Below are 15,000 nucleotides of genomic sequence, written 5' to 3' on the forward strand. Positions count from 1 at the left end.
TGGGGGATCCGTGGCCCCTGGGTGCGACTCACCGTTCTTCCTTCCATCCTCGGAAGAACTCGGGCCCGATAGATGAACAGGAGGGGTCGAGAGAGAGAGAGAGAGAGAGAGAGAGAGAGAGAGAGAGAGAGGAATCCCTCTCAAGAAAGGTGACTAAACACGTCATTTCCATTCCAGCAGATGTGACTCATCTCAATTCCCGTTGGCGCTATTAAGACCCACTCTTCCGAGGTGCAAGGTTGCCTCCTAATCTCGTTATTTCCCCCCCGAGGAAACCTGTGATGAACATGTCAGGATGCTGTACGCGTGGCCACAGTAAGCCTTCCCCATCCTGTGATGAATTATCTATAGATATATATAGGGTGTCCCAAAATTCACGCAAGATTTGAATTCTGCCCGAGCACTAACAACAACAACAAAAATAAAAGCCTAATTTGACTCAGTTTATTGAATCAGACTCTAATATCTGTTGCCCTTGGATGTCAATCCCTTCGATTGGATCAGCATCACCAAGGACCAATGATGGCCCAGGAGCAGGGACCAGGAAGACCAATGGAGACCGCGGCTTTGCGTCTGTGCCAGCAAAGCCGTGGAGGCCATGGACCCGATGTGCTATTCCATCCATAAACCCTAGACTGTGTCCTTTATGAATCAACAAAAAATTTACAATTTTTCATTATGAACCTGTGTTTTCTATCAAAATTACTTTTTGCGTGGATTTTGGGACACCCTATATAAAAGCCTAAATGACCATTTGACCGCCTGACCGTCTGACCGGTCGCTATGACGTGCACTGACCACCAGGGGGGGGACGCTCAACGCAGAAGCTGCCGAGCTGCGGTGACTTGGCAGCTGCGGTTCTCGGGTGATGCACCCGGAACCGCAGAGGAGGGACCCCAATACTGGGGTGCGTCACCCGAGAAACGCCCCCCTCTCGCAATCTGGGTCCCCTCGGAGAATATCGGGGAGCCGGTTTCGGCCTGATCCCCGCAGGCCAGGCCGAGGGACCTTATCTGTGCACGAATCTGTGCACCGGGGCCTCTGCTGGGATATAACTGCCCTCTTACCTTAGCCAGCGAGCTCTTCTGAGCATCAGACGCCCTTAGAGTCCAATGCAATGCTTCATGGGCGTTAAGGAGGGACCCAGGACGTAGCTGTTTCTTTTTTTCTCTCTTTTTTTAGACCTGTTTTATTTACTTATTTATTTAGTTAGCTATTTAGTTAGTAAGTTATTTAATTAGTTATTATTACTATTTTAATCCTCATCCAAGGACATTTTTCCATTGATTTTTAGAGAGAGGGGAAGAGAGAGAGGGAGAGACAGAGAGAAACATCGCCCTGAGAGAGACCCATCGATGGGTTGCCTCCTGCACGCGCCCCGACCGGGGCCCGGGCCGGGGAGGAGCCTGCAACCGAGGCGCGTGCCCTTGGCCGGAATCGAACCCGGGACCCTTCGTTCTGCAGGCCGACGCTCTACCCACTGGGCCACACCGGCGAGGGTTGAAGTTAGCTTTCTCTTTCCACCTGTTTTTTTTTGTTTTGTTTTGTTCTCACCATGAAATTTGTCAGATTGGGCTGTTGCTCCATTCAGGTTTAAAATAGTCAGTGGCCCTGGCTGGTGTGGCTCAGTGGATAGAGCGTCGGCCTGCGGACTGAAGGGTCCCGGGTTCGATTCCCAGTCAAGGGCACAGGCCCGGGTTCCGGGCTCGATCCCCAGTCGGGGGTGTGCAGGAGGCAGCCGATCCATGATTCTCTCTCCTCATTGATGTTTTTCTCTTTCTCTCTCTCTGTTCCCTTTCTCTGAAATCAATAAAATCATGTGCATACTAGAGACCTGGTGCATGGATTCGTGCACTGGTGGGCTCCCTCAGCCTGGCCTGTGGGGATTGGGCCGAAGCTGGCTCTCTGACATCCCCCGAGGAGTCCCACACAGACCACCAGGGGGCAGACACGCTGACCGGTAGGTGAGCTTGCTGCTGGAGTCCGGCCGATTGAGACTGGGTGACAAGGGCCGGACACGCCCTGGTCTTGGCCAGCTGGGAGGAGGGGCTGCATGTGGTCGGTTGCCTGGCCCCGCCCCCTGGTCAAACTCCTGGTCGAACTCCCGGTCGAGGAGGCAATTTGCATATTAGCCTTTTATTATATAGAATTTTTTTTTTTTAATCCTCACCCAAGGATATTTTTCTATTGATTTTTTGGGTGAGAGTGGGAGACAGGGAAAGACAGAGAGAAACATCGATGTGAGAGAGACACATCGATGGGTTGCCTCCCCCACATACCCCACGACCAGGGCCCGGGATCGAGGCCCAACCTGGGCACATGCCCTTGGCCAGAATCGAACCCAGAACCCCTCTGTCCATGGGCTGGTGCCCTATCCACTGAGCCAAACCGGCCGGGGCCGAGCCCATTTCGATTTCCCTTTCTCAACATGAGTCGTCTCTTTGCAGGAGCTGCCACGAGTGATTTGCAACGCTCTGATGTGAGGCAATATTTTATTCATCCTCTCCTGTTTTATGAGAGCCATCAAATCGGGGCAATTAGTCGGATGGAATCGTAAATTCCAAAGACGATCAAATAAAGTCTCTCTGTCTTAAACATCCGACTCGCAGAGACCTTTAAAAAAAAAAAAAGGAAAAAAAAAATTGGTGTGCATTTGCATTTTAAAAACCGGGGTATTTATAGCTGCTCAAATCAGGACCAGGATCCCCAGAGGCACGGAAATTGAAAAAAAATATTCACTCACCCCCGCAATCGGACGGCTCGAACCCGGTGCATTCCAGAGGGATCCCTGGTGATTCCCGGCCGTCACTCCATCACAACCGGTTTCAGCCCTGGCTGGTGTGGCTCAGTGGATAGAGCTCCCTCCATCCTGCAGACGGAAGGGTCCCGGGTTCGATTCCCGGTCAAGGGCACAGGTCCCGGGTTGCAGGCTTGATCCCCAACCAGTAGGGGGCTGTGCAGGAGGCAGCCGATTCATGATTCTCTCTCCTCATGGATGTTTCTCTCTCTCTCCCTCTCTGAAATCAATACAAATATATTTTATGTTTAAAAAAAGCATAAAAAGGGAATTAAGATGGGGTTTCAAAGCAGGGCTGTAAGGGAAAAATATTTCTGGTGAAATCGCTGACGGTTATTTCCTGTATTTGATACAGGGTGGGGCTCAGGTAGGTGTACAGCTGTGAGTACGTGACACACAGAGTTTATCCTTGTATTGTAATTTATGAACTAGAGGCCCAGTGCATGATATCTGTGCACTGGTAGGATCACTAGCAGCTGCTGGCTGCTGGCTGGGTACTCCCTCCATCCCCATGTCCGGCCCTGCCCCCTGGTCGAACTCCCGTACGAACGCCCGGTCAGGGGGACAATTTGCATATGATGTTTTTATTTTATAGTAATATTTTCCACACTAGAGGCCCGGTGCGTGAAATTCGTGCATAAGGGTGGGGGCTGGGTCCCTCAGCCCAGCCTGCACCCTCTCTAATCTGGGACCCCTGCCAGGATTGGGCCTAAACCAGTAGCTGGACATCCCTCTTGCAATCCAGGACCACTGGCTCCTAACTGCTCATCTGCCTGCCTGATCGCCCCTAACCACCTCTGCCTGCCTGATCACCCCTAACCCCTCTGTCTGCCTGATACCCCTAACTGCTACCTTATTAGGCTGATTGCCCCTAACCACCTCTGCCTGCCTGATCGCCCCTAACCCCTCTGTCTGCCTGATACCCCTAACTGCTACCTTATTAGCCTGATTGCCCCTAACCACCTCTGCCTGCCTGATCGCCCCTAACCCCTCTGCCTCCCTGATCGCCCCTAACCACCTCTGCCTGCCTGATCACCCCTAACCACTCTGCCTCCCTGATCGCCCCTAACCCCTCTGCCTCCCTGATCGCCCCTAACCCCTCTGCCTGCCTGATCGCCCCTAACCACCTCTGCCTGCCTGATCACCCCTAACCCCTCTGCCTGCCTGATCGCCCCTAACCACTCTGCCTGCCTGATCGCCCCTAACCACTCTGCCTCTCTGATTGCCCCTAACCCCTCTGCCTGCCTGATCGCCCCTAACCCCTCTGCCTCCCTGATCGCCCCTAACCCCTCTGCCTCCCTGATCGCCCCTAACCACTCTGCCTCCCTGATCACCCCTAACCCCTCTGCCTCCCTGATCACCACTAACCACCTCTGCCTGCCTGATCGCCCCTAACCCCTCTGCCTGCCTGATCGCCCCTAACCCCTCTGCCTGCCTGATCGCCCCTAACCCCTCTGCCTGCCTGATCGCCCCTAACCCCTCTGCCTGCCTGATCGCCCCTAACCACCTCTGCCTGCCTGATCACCCCTAACCCCTCTGCCTGCCTGATCGCCCCTAACCCCTCTGCCTGCCTGATCGCCCCTAACCCCTCTGCCTGCCTGATCGCCCCTAACCCCTCTGCCTGCCTGATCGCCCCTAACCCCTCTGCCTGCCTGATCGCCCCTAACCACTCTGCCTGCCTGATCGCCCCTAACCCCTCTGCCTGCCTGATCGCCCCTAACCACCTCTGCCTGCCTGATCACCCCTAACCCCTCTGCCTGCCTGATCGCTCCTAACCCCTCTGCCTGCCTGATCGCCCCTAACCCCTCTGCCTGCCTGATCGCCCCTAACCCCTCTGCCTGCCTGATCGCCCCTAACCCCTCTGCCTGCCTGATCGCCCCTAACCCCTCTGCCTGCCTGATCGCCCCTAACCCCTCTGCCTGCCTGATCGCCCCTAACCCCTCTGCCTGCCTGATCACCCCTAACCACTCTGCCTGCCTGATCGCCCCTAACCCCTCTGCCTGCCTGATCACCCCTAACCCCTCTGCTTCCCTGATCGCCCCTAACCATCTCTGCCTGCCAGCCTGATTGCCCCAACCCCTCTGCCTGCCTGCCTGCTCGCCCCTAACCACTCTGCCTGCCTGCCTGATTGCCCCTAACCACCTCAGCCTCCACCACCGTGGCTTTGTCTGGAAGGATGTCCGGAATGACGTCTGGAAGGTCGTTTGGCTGTCCGGTCTAATTAGTATAGATCCAAACCTTTTATTAGTACAGATACAAACCACGGTAGACCTATTTTGCCCACCGTGCACGCACATATGCACCGGTGCACATGTGAGCATTCGTACATCTGTGCGCAAAATCAGTGTGGGTCCTACACAGAGGGAAGAAGTGTCTTTCGTGCCCTCAACGACTTATCCAAGTTTACGAAATCGGCATGCATCCATTCATTCGTCACCCCCCCCGCCCCCCGCCCACCCGGCTGAGACGTTATAAAATAATTTCTCCTTTAATGCCGTCTGAGAGGTGCACTCTAAGCAGATGCCGTTTAAATGGGATCGGGGAGAAAATAAAATCCGGCAGACGTCATCTCCTGGCCTCCTAATTGACTTCAGCTCCGCGTGCGGGAAATTTAATATTTGAACGCGGCGCCCCCTGGAATTGTTCTCAGAGTCGCCAGGCCACAGATTCCTGTTTTGTAATTAAATCGGTTCAGGGGGGGAGACGTCGATTCAAACTGTGGCTGCCAGCAGGCTCGCGTAGAGACTGGGTGCCTCCCAGAGGTCCTGCCCCGGGGGCACCACGACACTTCCCGGATGGGGCGCAGAGGACAGTGTATGCACCGCCTGATTATCCGTGATCCATTCCCCGCTCCCCACACGCACACCCCCTGCATCTGCTGAGCCCACATTCTGGGAAACCCCCTTGGAAATCGTCGCTGTCAGGGTTTGGCCAGCGACCCGGGCTGCGGAACGGTTCCCTCGTGAGGCTGTCGGACCGAGGACGCGGGCCAGAAAAGCCAGGTGTGTTTGGAATAACAGAGCACTTAAAGCAACAAGAAACCTTTGGAAAAATAAAAAAAATAATAATACTGTTGAGCCCTAGTTTGTTTGGCTCAGTGGATTGGGCGTCGGCTCGGGGACCGAAGGGTCCCGGGTTCGATTCCGGTCCAGGGCACGCAGGCACCTCCGTTGCAGGCTTGTCCTCCCCGGCCCAGACCATGGTCGGGGCGCGTGCAGGAGGCAAGCCATCGATGTGCTTCTCTCTGTCTTTCCCTCTCTCTTCCACTCTCTCTAAAAAACAGTGGAAAATTATCCTCGAGGGAGGATGCAAAAGTAATCATCTATACTAATAAAAGGGTAATATGCTAATGAGACCAGACGTTTTCCGGACATCCTTCCGGACGTCCTTCCGGGCAAAACCATGGTGGTGGGGGCTGAGGCAGAGGCGGTTAGGGGCGATCAGGCCAGCAGGAGGGGCAGTTAGGGGATGATCAGGCAGGTGGGCAGACAGGGGGCAATCAGGCCAGTAGGGGGGGCAGTTAGTGGGTGATCAAGCCGGTGGTGGGGGCAGTTAGGGGCCAATCAGGCCGGCAGGGGAGAGCAATTAGGGGTGATCAGGCTGGCTGGGAGGGGCAGTTTGGAGGTGACCAGGCCAGCAGGGGGTGGCAGTTAGGGGGCGATCAGGTCGGCAGGCAGGTGAGTGGTTAGGAGCAGGGATCAGGCCTAAACCGGCAGTCAGACATCCCCCGGGGGTCCCGGATTCGAGAGGGTGCAGGCCGGGCTGAAGCCCCCCACACCCCCCTTGCACGAATTTTGTGCACCGGGCCTCTAGTAATAAAATAAATTCTTTAAAATATATTGTTGAAAGTATTACATATGTCCCCCTTTTCCCCCCATTGACACCCTCCAACCACCCGCACCTCCCAGATATTCACCGTCCTATTGTCTGTGTCCATGGGTGGTAGGTACAAGGTCGTTGGTTGATTATCTACCACCCATCCACCCACTCACCCACCCACTCACCCACCCTCCCTCCCATGCCTTCCCTCCGAGATTCTGCACTCTGTCTCATAATTCCACAACAGGAAGCATTTTGACAGACCTGGCTGGTGCGGCTCAGCGGATAGAGCGTCAGCCTGGGGACTGAAGGGTCCCGGGTTCGATTCCGGCCAAGGGCACAGGCCCGGCTTGTGGGCTCGATCCCCATTGGGGGGCGTGCAGGAGGCGGCCGACCCATGATTCTCTCTCCTCAGTGACGTTTCTCTCTCTCCCTCTCCCTTTCTCTCTGAAATCATTTTTTTTTTTTAAAAAAGCAAGAATTCAGGCAAGAGTTATTTATCATATTTCCAGAAATGCAGGATGCAGCAGAAGAGACCTGGGAACCCACGGGTCCCTCGAGCGTTCATAGTTTATTTGGGGCTGAGAATCATAATCAACGTCTTATTAAGAGCCGAGACCAGAACCGATACCATGTACCAATTTTTTGCAGCATGATCCCGAGAGGGAAAAAATAAACCAATAATCAAACCCGTGTCAGGTCAATGATCTCATTTGTGCCGATCAGGATCAAGATCGGGGCAAGTGCACCTAACGGATGCACAGGATGGAAATGACGTGCGTTATGCGCCGTGAGGATAAATTTAGGGTTTTTTTTGTTTTTTTTTTTCATGGAAGGCAGCTCGGGGTGCATCCCGTCCCCCAATTAAGCCGAAAGCTACACACCTGACATTCGTCTAATCAAGGAAACATCGTCCCAGGGTGGCAACCAGAGATGCTTTATCTCCTGACGTAAAGGCCTCGTCACCGCCCGGCGCCTGCCTGCTGGCATGAAGTGAATCAAAGTGAGGAATCTGTGGCCCCCCGACGATGCCCAGGGCACGCCCGACGTCTCGTTTCTCGGGGATCAATTTCATGGACGTCTATTTCCTGGCCTAGAGTTTCCGGGGGACGGTCCTTTTGCCTTCCTCGCGAGCACCCTTCGTGTCACGCCAATTCCTCCTGGACAGATTTTGGTGTTTCTGACCCCAAAGATATCACTCAGAGAAGGCGGGGGGTGGGGGTAAAAGTGAAATGCAATTTCATTCAACCTAGACCCGCATTTTCTAGCCTTGTTTCTCTTTTTTTATCGATTTTAGAGAGAGAGGAAGGGGGAGGGAGAGAGACATACTAATAAAAGAGCAACATGCTAATTAGACCAGGCAGACCGGACGTCTTCCGGACGTCCTTCCGGACAAAGCCACGGTGGTGGGGGCCAAGGAAGAGGAGGTTAGGGGCGATCAGGCCGGCAGGGGAGAGCAGTTAGGGGCGATCAGGCTGGTGGGGGAGAATGGTTAGGGGCAATCAGGCCAGCAGGGGAGCAGTTAGGGGCAATCAGGCTGGCAGGGGAGAGCAGTTAGGGGGCGATCAGGCCGGCAGGGGAGCAGTTAGGGGCGATCAGGCCGGCAGGGGAGAGCAGTTAGGGGCGATCAGGCCTGCAGGGGAGAGCAGTTAGGGGCGATCAGGCTGGCAGGGGAGAGCAGTTAGGGGCGATCAGGCCGGCAGAGGAGAGCACTTAGGGGCGATCAGGCCGGCAGGGGAGAGCAGTTAGGGGCGATCAGGCTGGCAGGGGAGAGCAGTTAGGGGCGATCAAGCCGGCAGGGGATAGCAGTTGTGGGCGATCAGGGTGGCAGGGGAGAAGCAAGGATCGGGCCTAAACCGTCAGCTGGATGCCCCCTGAGGGGTCCCTGATTGGAGAGGGTGCAGGCCGGGCTGAGGGACCACCCCCAGTGCATGAATTTTATGCACCGGGCCTCTAGTCAATGATAATAATCATGGATCAGCTGCCTCCTGCACACCCTTTACCGGGAATCGAGCCCAAAACCCGGGCATGTGCCCTGACCGGGAATCGAACCGTGACCTCCTGGTTCATAGGTCAATGCTCAACCACTGAGCCACACCAGCCAGCCAGGACTTGATATATCCAGGAATTGTGTATTAGTTTTGACTGGCAGTCTATATCTTAGGTGCCCTTGTACATTATTGAATTTATGTTTTTTTTTCATGAATTCCAGAATTTTTAACGCAATTTAAGATGACAGGAGTAGGAATCACCACACATTGGTATAGGAATCACAGTCATCGACAGAACATATTTTTGGGAAGTTTTTGCTTGATACGTGTTTTCTGAGCCAGCAGAAAAGTAATAAGTAAAAAAAAAACCAACACCCTTAGATGTTTAAGTAATCATGATAAGGGGAAAAAAAGCTTTAAATGCTAAATTTTCTTGTTTTCTTGAGTATATAAACTTATGAAATATGATCAATGCAACTCACATCTTATCCTTGTGACAAACGTAGACACATGTATAGTGCATATATTTTATCTATCTTCCTCCTTGTACTTATACAGCTATAGGTCCATATAGAGACATCAGTAATGCATATAAATATGTACAATTTGGCGTCTCTATATGTGCATGTGTAAACAGATTTTTCCATATTCTACACCCAGACATATACTCTCCATTTCATCTTCTTCCGTGTCCTCACCACTTACAGAAATGGTGCAGTTATTCTGAAATGTCCTCAATATTTAATTTAAATGGGCCAAAAAAAGGAGAGTATTTAAACAGAAAAGGATTAACTCAATCATTTAGGCAGAAAATGCTCCAAAGCCGTCCAGAAATAACTTTCCTCGTCGCATGTTCAGTTGTATTTTAGAATACAAGTTTGCCTGGACAGTGTAGCGCAGTGGTTGGATGTTGATCTATGAAGCAGGAGGTCAGGGTTCGATTCCCCGTCAAGGGCACAGGCCCGGGTTGCGGGCTCCATCCCCAGTCGGGGGCGTGCAGGAGGCGGCCGGTCCATGATTCTCTCTCCTCATGGATGTTTTTTTATTTCTCTCTCTCTCCCTCCCTCTCTGAAATCAAGATAGATAGATAGATGTAGATATAGGTGTAGATTAGATAGAAAAAAATGTTCAATGCACATGGAAAAGAAAAAAAAAAGCTGGAATAGCAGCACTCATATCCGACAAAATAGACCTTAAAATGAAGGCCGCCACAAGAGGCAACGAAGGTCTCTTCGTTATACTAAAGGGATCGATCCAACCAGAGGATATGACCCTGGTAAACATATATGCACCCAACATAGGAGCACCTGAATCCTGTATAATAAAAGCCTCATATGCTAAGTGTCCGGTCGACTGGTTAGCCGTTCAACCAATCAAAGCGTAATATGCTAATGATATGCTAAGGCCGCTCAACCACTTGCTATGACGTGTACTGACCACCAGGGGGCAGACAGTCAGCCAGTCGACCAGTCGCTATGACGTGCACTGACCACCAGGGGCAGACAGTCGACGGGTCGACCAGTCGCTATGACGTGCACTGACCTCCAGGGGGCAGACAGTCGACCTTTTGACCAGTCGCTGTGACGTGCACTGGCCACCAGGGGGCAGACAGTCGACCGGTCGACCAGTCGCTGTGACGTGCACTGACCACCAGGGGGCAGACAGTCGACCTTTTGACCAGTCGCTGTGACGTGCACTGACCACCAGGGGGCAGACAGTCAACTGGTCGAGCAGTCGCCGTGACGTGCACTGACCACCAGGGGCAGACAGTCGGCCGGTCGACCAGTCGCTATGACGTGCACTGACCACCAGGGGGCAGACAGTCAACCGGTCGACCAGTCGCTGTGACGTGCACTGACCACCAGGGGACAGACAGTCAACCGGTCGACCAATCGCTGTGACGTGCACTGACCACCAGGGGGCAGACAGTCTACCGGTCGACCAATCGCTGTGACGTGCACTGACCACCAGGGGGCAGACAGTCGACCGGTCGACCAATCGCTATGACGTGCACTGACCACCAGGGGGCAGACAGTCGACCGGTCGACCAATCGCTATGACGTGCACTGGCCACCAGGGGGCAGACAGTCAACCGGTCGACCTATCGCTGTGACGTGCACTGACCACCAGGGGGCAGACGCTCCAACCGGTAGGTTAGCTGGCTGCTGGGGTCCGGCCGATCGGGCCTGAGGTTCTTATTTAATAGCCATTTTAATTCTGTGTGGCTAGGTTTCTCCCTCTGTGTCTTCTTCTCATTACAGCAGTGCCTTAAAGCATTTCTTGTAACGCTGGCTTTTTGGCGGCGAACTCCTTTAGCCGTTTTTTGTGTGTGTGTGTGTCTGGGAAGCTGGCTGTGATTCTGCGTTATTGCTGGAAGGTTGGTAGATTTGGGGAGCTCTGATGGAGTTCATTGTTGAGACGGTGTCTCTCCGGGGCCACGTAGGAAGCTCTAAGCCAGGGGCTCAATTGTGGGAGACGGGGCAAATGAGCCAGGACAGGGTCCCCTTTGTTCATTAACTGGACAAGCAAGCAACGGTTCCGGGAGAACGGGAGGTAAAATACTGAATCTGGGAGGAAGCATTTGGTAATAGACAGGGGGACGCGTTGAAATGGGGTGTTTTGTCATTAAGTGAGTTTGGCTTGTTGGAGCAGAGAGAGCTAATTTTCCGGGGAGCGCGACCTCCAAAAGGGATCCGTGAGCCCCACGCCAGGAAAGAATTATTCAAAATGTTTACATTTCGTAAACAAGTGAAGATATTGTTGCTGATACTTTTATAGATGATGGCGATATTATATGACACTAGAGGCCCGGTGCACGAATTCGTGCACAGGTGGGGTTCAAGTGGCCCACCCAGATTGGGGCCAATCGGGGGTGGGGCTGGCTAGGGGGCCGCCTGTGGGTGGTTGGCCGGCTGGCCATGCCCCTGATTGGGGTGGGGGGGCAACCAGGGGCAGGACCAGCCAGGGGTAGGGGCCTCGGCCAGCCAGGGGAGGAGCAGTGGGCGGTTGGCCAGCTGGCCCCGCCCCCTTGTTGAATTCCCAGTTGAGGGGACAATTTGCATATCAGCTGCTATTTATATAGGATTTCTACTGTTCTTTCCAAGGGAATATTTTGTAATATGAAGGCATGGGATGGGGGAACCCTTTTTTTTCTGCCAAGGGCCATTTGGACATTTATGACATCACTAGAGGCCCGGTGCATGGATTCGTGCACCGGTGGGGTCCCTCGGCCTGGCCTGCGCCCTCTAGCCATCTGGGATGCCTTGGGGGATGTCAGACTGCCAGTTTCGGCCCGACCCCCGCAAGCCAGGCCAAGGGACCCCACCAGGCCACTAGGATGCATATAAGATCTTTGATTAATCTCTTCCTGCCCCCCTTTCCCCTTCCCTCTGCGATGCATCCATCTGTTCCATGTTTCCATGCCTGTGCATTGAGCGTCTGCCCCCTGGTGGTCAGTGCGTGTCATAGCAGCCGGTTGGAAGGTCAAAGGGTCGATAGCAAATAAACACACACATTTCATTTAAAAATGTTTAGCCCTGACTGGTTTGGCTCAGTGGGTAGAGCATCGGCCTGCAGACTCAAGGGTCCCGGGTTCGATTACAGTCAAGGGCACGTACCTCGGTTGCGGGCATATCCCCAGTGGGGGGCGTGCAGGAGGCGGCTGATCGATGTTTCTCTTTCATCATCGATGTTTCTAACTCTCTATCCCTCTCCCTTCCTCTCTGTAAAAAATCAATAAAATATATATTTTTTCAAATGTTTCTAGTGAATAAATACAAGACATGGAATTTCCCTCCCCTCCCCCTTAAATTTGCCTGAAGGGCTGGAATCTCGGAAACCAACATCAGTTAGTTTTATTTTTTCAACTCCTTCTCAGAACACAGACGGCGTCCTCGGTCTTACAATCATCCTATATAATAAAAGGCCAATATGCAAATTGACCGAATGGTGTAATGACAGGTTGCTCTGACGTGCACTGACCACCGGGGGCAGACGCTCATTGCAGGAGCTGCCCCCCTGCTGGTCCGTGCGCTCCCACAGGGGGAGCACTGCTCAGCCACAAGCCAGGCTGACGGCTGCCAGTGCAGCGGTGGTGGCGGGAGCCTCCCCGCCTCCATGGCAGCCGGACATCCCCCAAGGGCTCCCGGACTGTGAGAGGGCGCAGGCCGGGCTGAGGGCCACCCCGCCCAGTGCACGAATTTCATGCACCGGGCCTCTAGTCCTTTACAAAAGGGAAAACAACCTTCACATCTGTTATGCCAAGGAGCCCCTATGTTGACCCGGCACACGGCGAATATTTGTCCTGGGCCGAGCTAAATCAATGACCTTGGCCAAGTCCTTCTGCCCGTCACCGCCTCATATTCCTGGGAAATTAGACGGTCTCGGTGGCTGCCTTTAGCACAATGCAGCTATTGCAAAAATAATAATAATAATAATAAAAAATAAAAAAATGGGGGAGGGGTTGGAAATAAACCTACGGGGGCCGGGGAGATAGTATTCATTTCAGCAGCAACAGGCAGCTGAGCGTGACGAGGCTGCCGCCCTGTGAGCCCTTCATTATCTGGGCTCGCCAGGCGGCCGGGTGTCTGTCAATTACAGACACGGGGGAAGTTAATGAAGCCGCACTCGTGCGGCTCTCGGGCTTAATTACGACGGCGGAATGTTCCTGCGACGTGTAGTTAACCCAGTGGGTCCCTTCGGTTGTCTTTCAACACATGTGTGTGTTTTTTTAAAATATATTTTTATGGATTTCAGAGAGGACGGGAGAGGGGGAAGGAGATAGAAACATCAGCGATGAGAGAGAATGATGGACCGGCCGCCTCCTGCCCCCCCCCCCCACTGGGGATCCAGCCCACAACCCGGGCCTGTGCCCTTGACCGGGAATCGAACCCGGGACCCTTCAGTCTGCCGCCCCTAAATGCTTGCTGGGGGACAGGGCCAGCCCAGTGAGGGGCTGTCTGCTTACCTGATCGCCCCTAACTGCTCCCCTGCCTGCTTTGTCAATTTTTTAGAAAGAGATGAAGGGAGATGATAGATGATAGAAAGATGGATAGACAGATAGATAGATAGATAGATAGATAGATAGATAGATAGATAGGTAGGTAGATAGGTAGATGATATGTAGATAAATAGATTGATAGATGATAGATAGATAGATGATAGATAGATAGATATAGATAGATATAGATTATAAATGATAGAGAGATAGATAGACAGACAGACAGATAGATAGATAGGTAGATAGGTAGATAGATGATAGATAGATAGATAGAGATATAGATAGATATAGATAGATTATAAATGATAGATAGATAGATAGATAGACAGATAGAGAAATAGATAGATAGATAGATAGACAGATAGATAGACAGATGATAGATAGATAGAGATATAGATAGATATAGATAGATTATAAATGATAGAGAGATAGATAGATAGACAGATAGAGAAATAGATAGATAGATAGATAGACAGATAGATAGACAGATGATAGATAGATAGAGATATAGATAGATATAGATAGATTATAAATGATAGAGAGATAGATAGATAGACAGATAGAGAAATAGATAGATAGATAGATAGACAGATAGATAGATGATAGATAGAGAGATATAAATAAATATAGATAGATTATAAATGATAGAGAGATCGATAGATAGACAGATAGATAGATGATAGATAGAGAGATAGACAGATAGATAGACAGATGATAGATAGATAGAGATATAGATAGATATAGATAGATTATAAATGATAGAGAGATAGATAGATAGACAGATAGAGAAATAGATAGATAGATAAATAGATAGATAGATATAGATAGATTATAAATGATAGAGAGATAGATAAATAGATAATAGAGATAGAGATAGAAATAGAGAGACAGAGACAGAGATTGAGATAGAAACATAAATGTGAGAGAGAAACATTCATTGGTTGCCTGACTGGGCGTCAAACCCACCGGCTAGGCATGTTCTATGACTGGGACTCGAACCCCAAAACTGTTGTGTGTGCGGACCACACTGCAACCAACTGGGCCACCGGGTCAGGGAGTCTCCATAAACATGTAGAATTATTTCTTTATTTTTTTAAAATATACATTTTTGTTGACTCCAGAGAGGAAGGGACAGGCAGAGAGAGAGAGAGAAACATCCATGATGAGAGAGAACCATGGACCGGCCGCCTCCTGCACGCCCCCCACTGGGGATCGAGCCACAACCCGGGCCTGTGCCCTTGACCGGGAATCGAACCCGGGACCCTTCCGTCTGCAGGCCGACGCTCTATCCACTGAGCCACACCAACTCATGCAAAACGTTGGCTTCTTAAGACATGCATATGCCCAGGGCATACGTATCCCTGCAACTCTGCAAATACTGAGACGTATGTAAC

This window comes from Myotis myotis, unplaced genomic scaffold, assembly GCF_014108235.1.
Source record: "Myotis myotis isolate mMyoMyo1 unplaced genomic scaffold, mMyoMyo1.p scaffold_m19_p_51, whole genome shotgun sequence".
Classification (NCBI taxonomy): Eukaryota; Metazoa; Chordata; class Mammalia; order Chiroptera; family Vespertilionidae; genus Myotis; species Myotis myotis.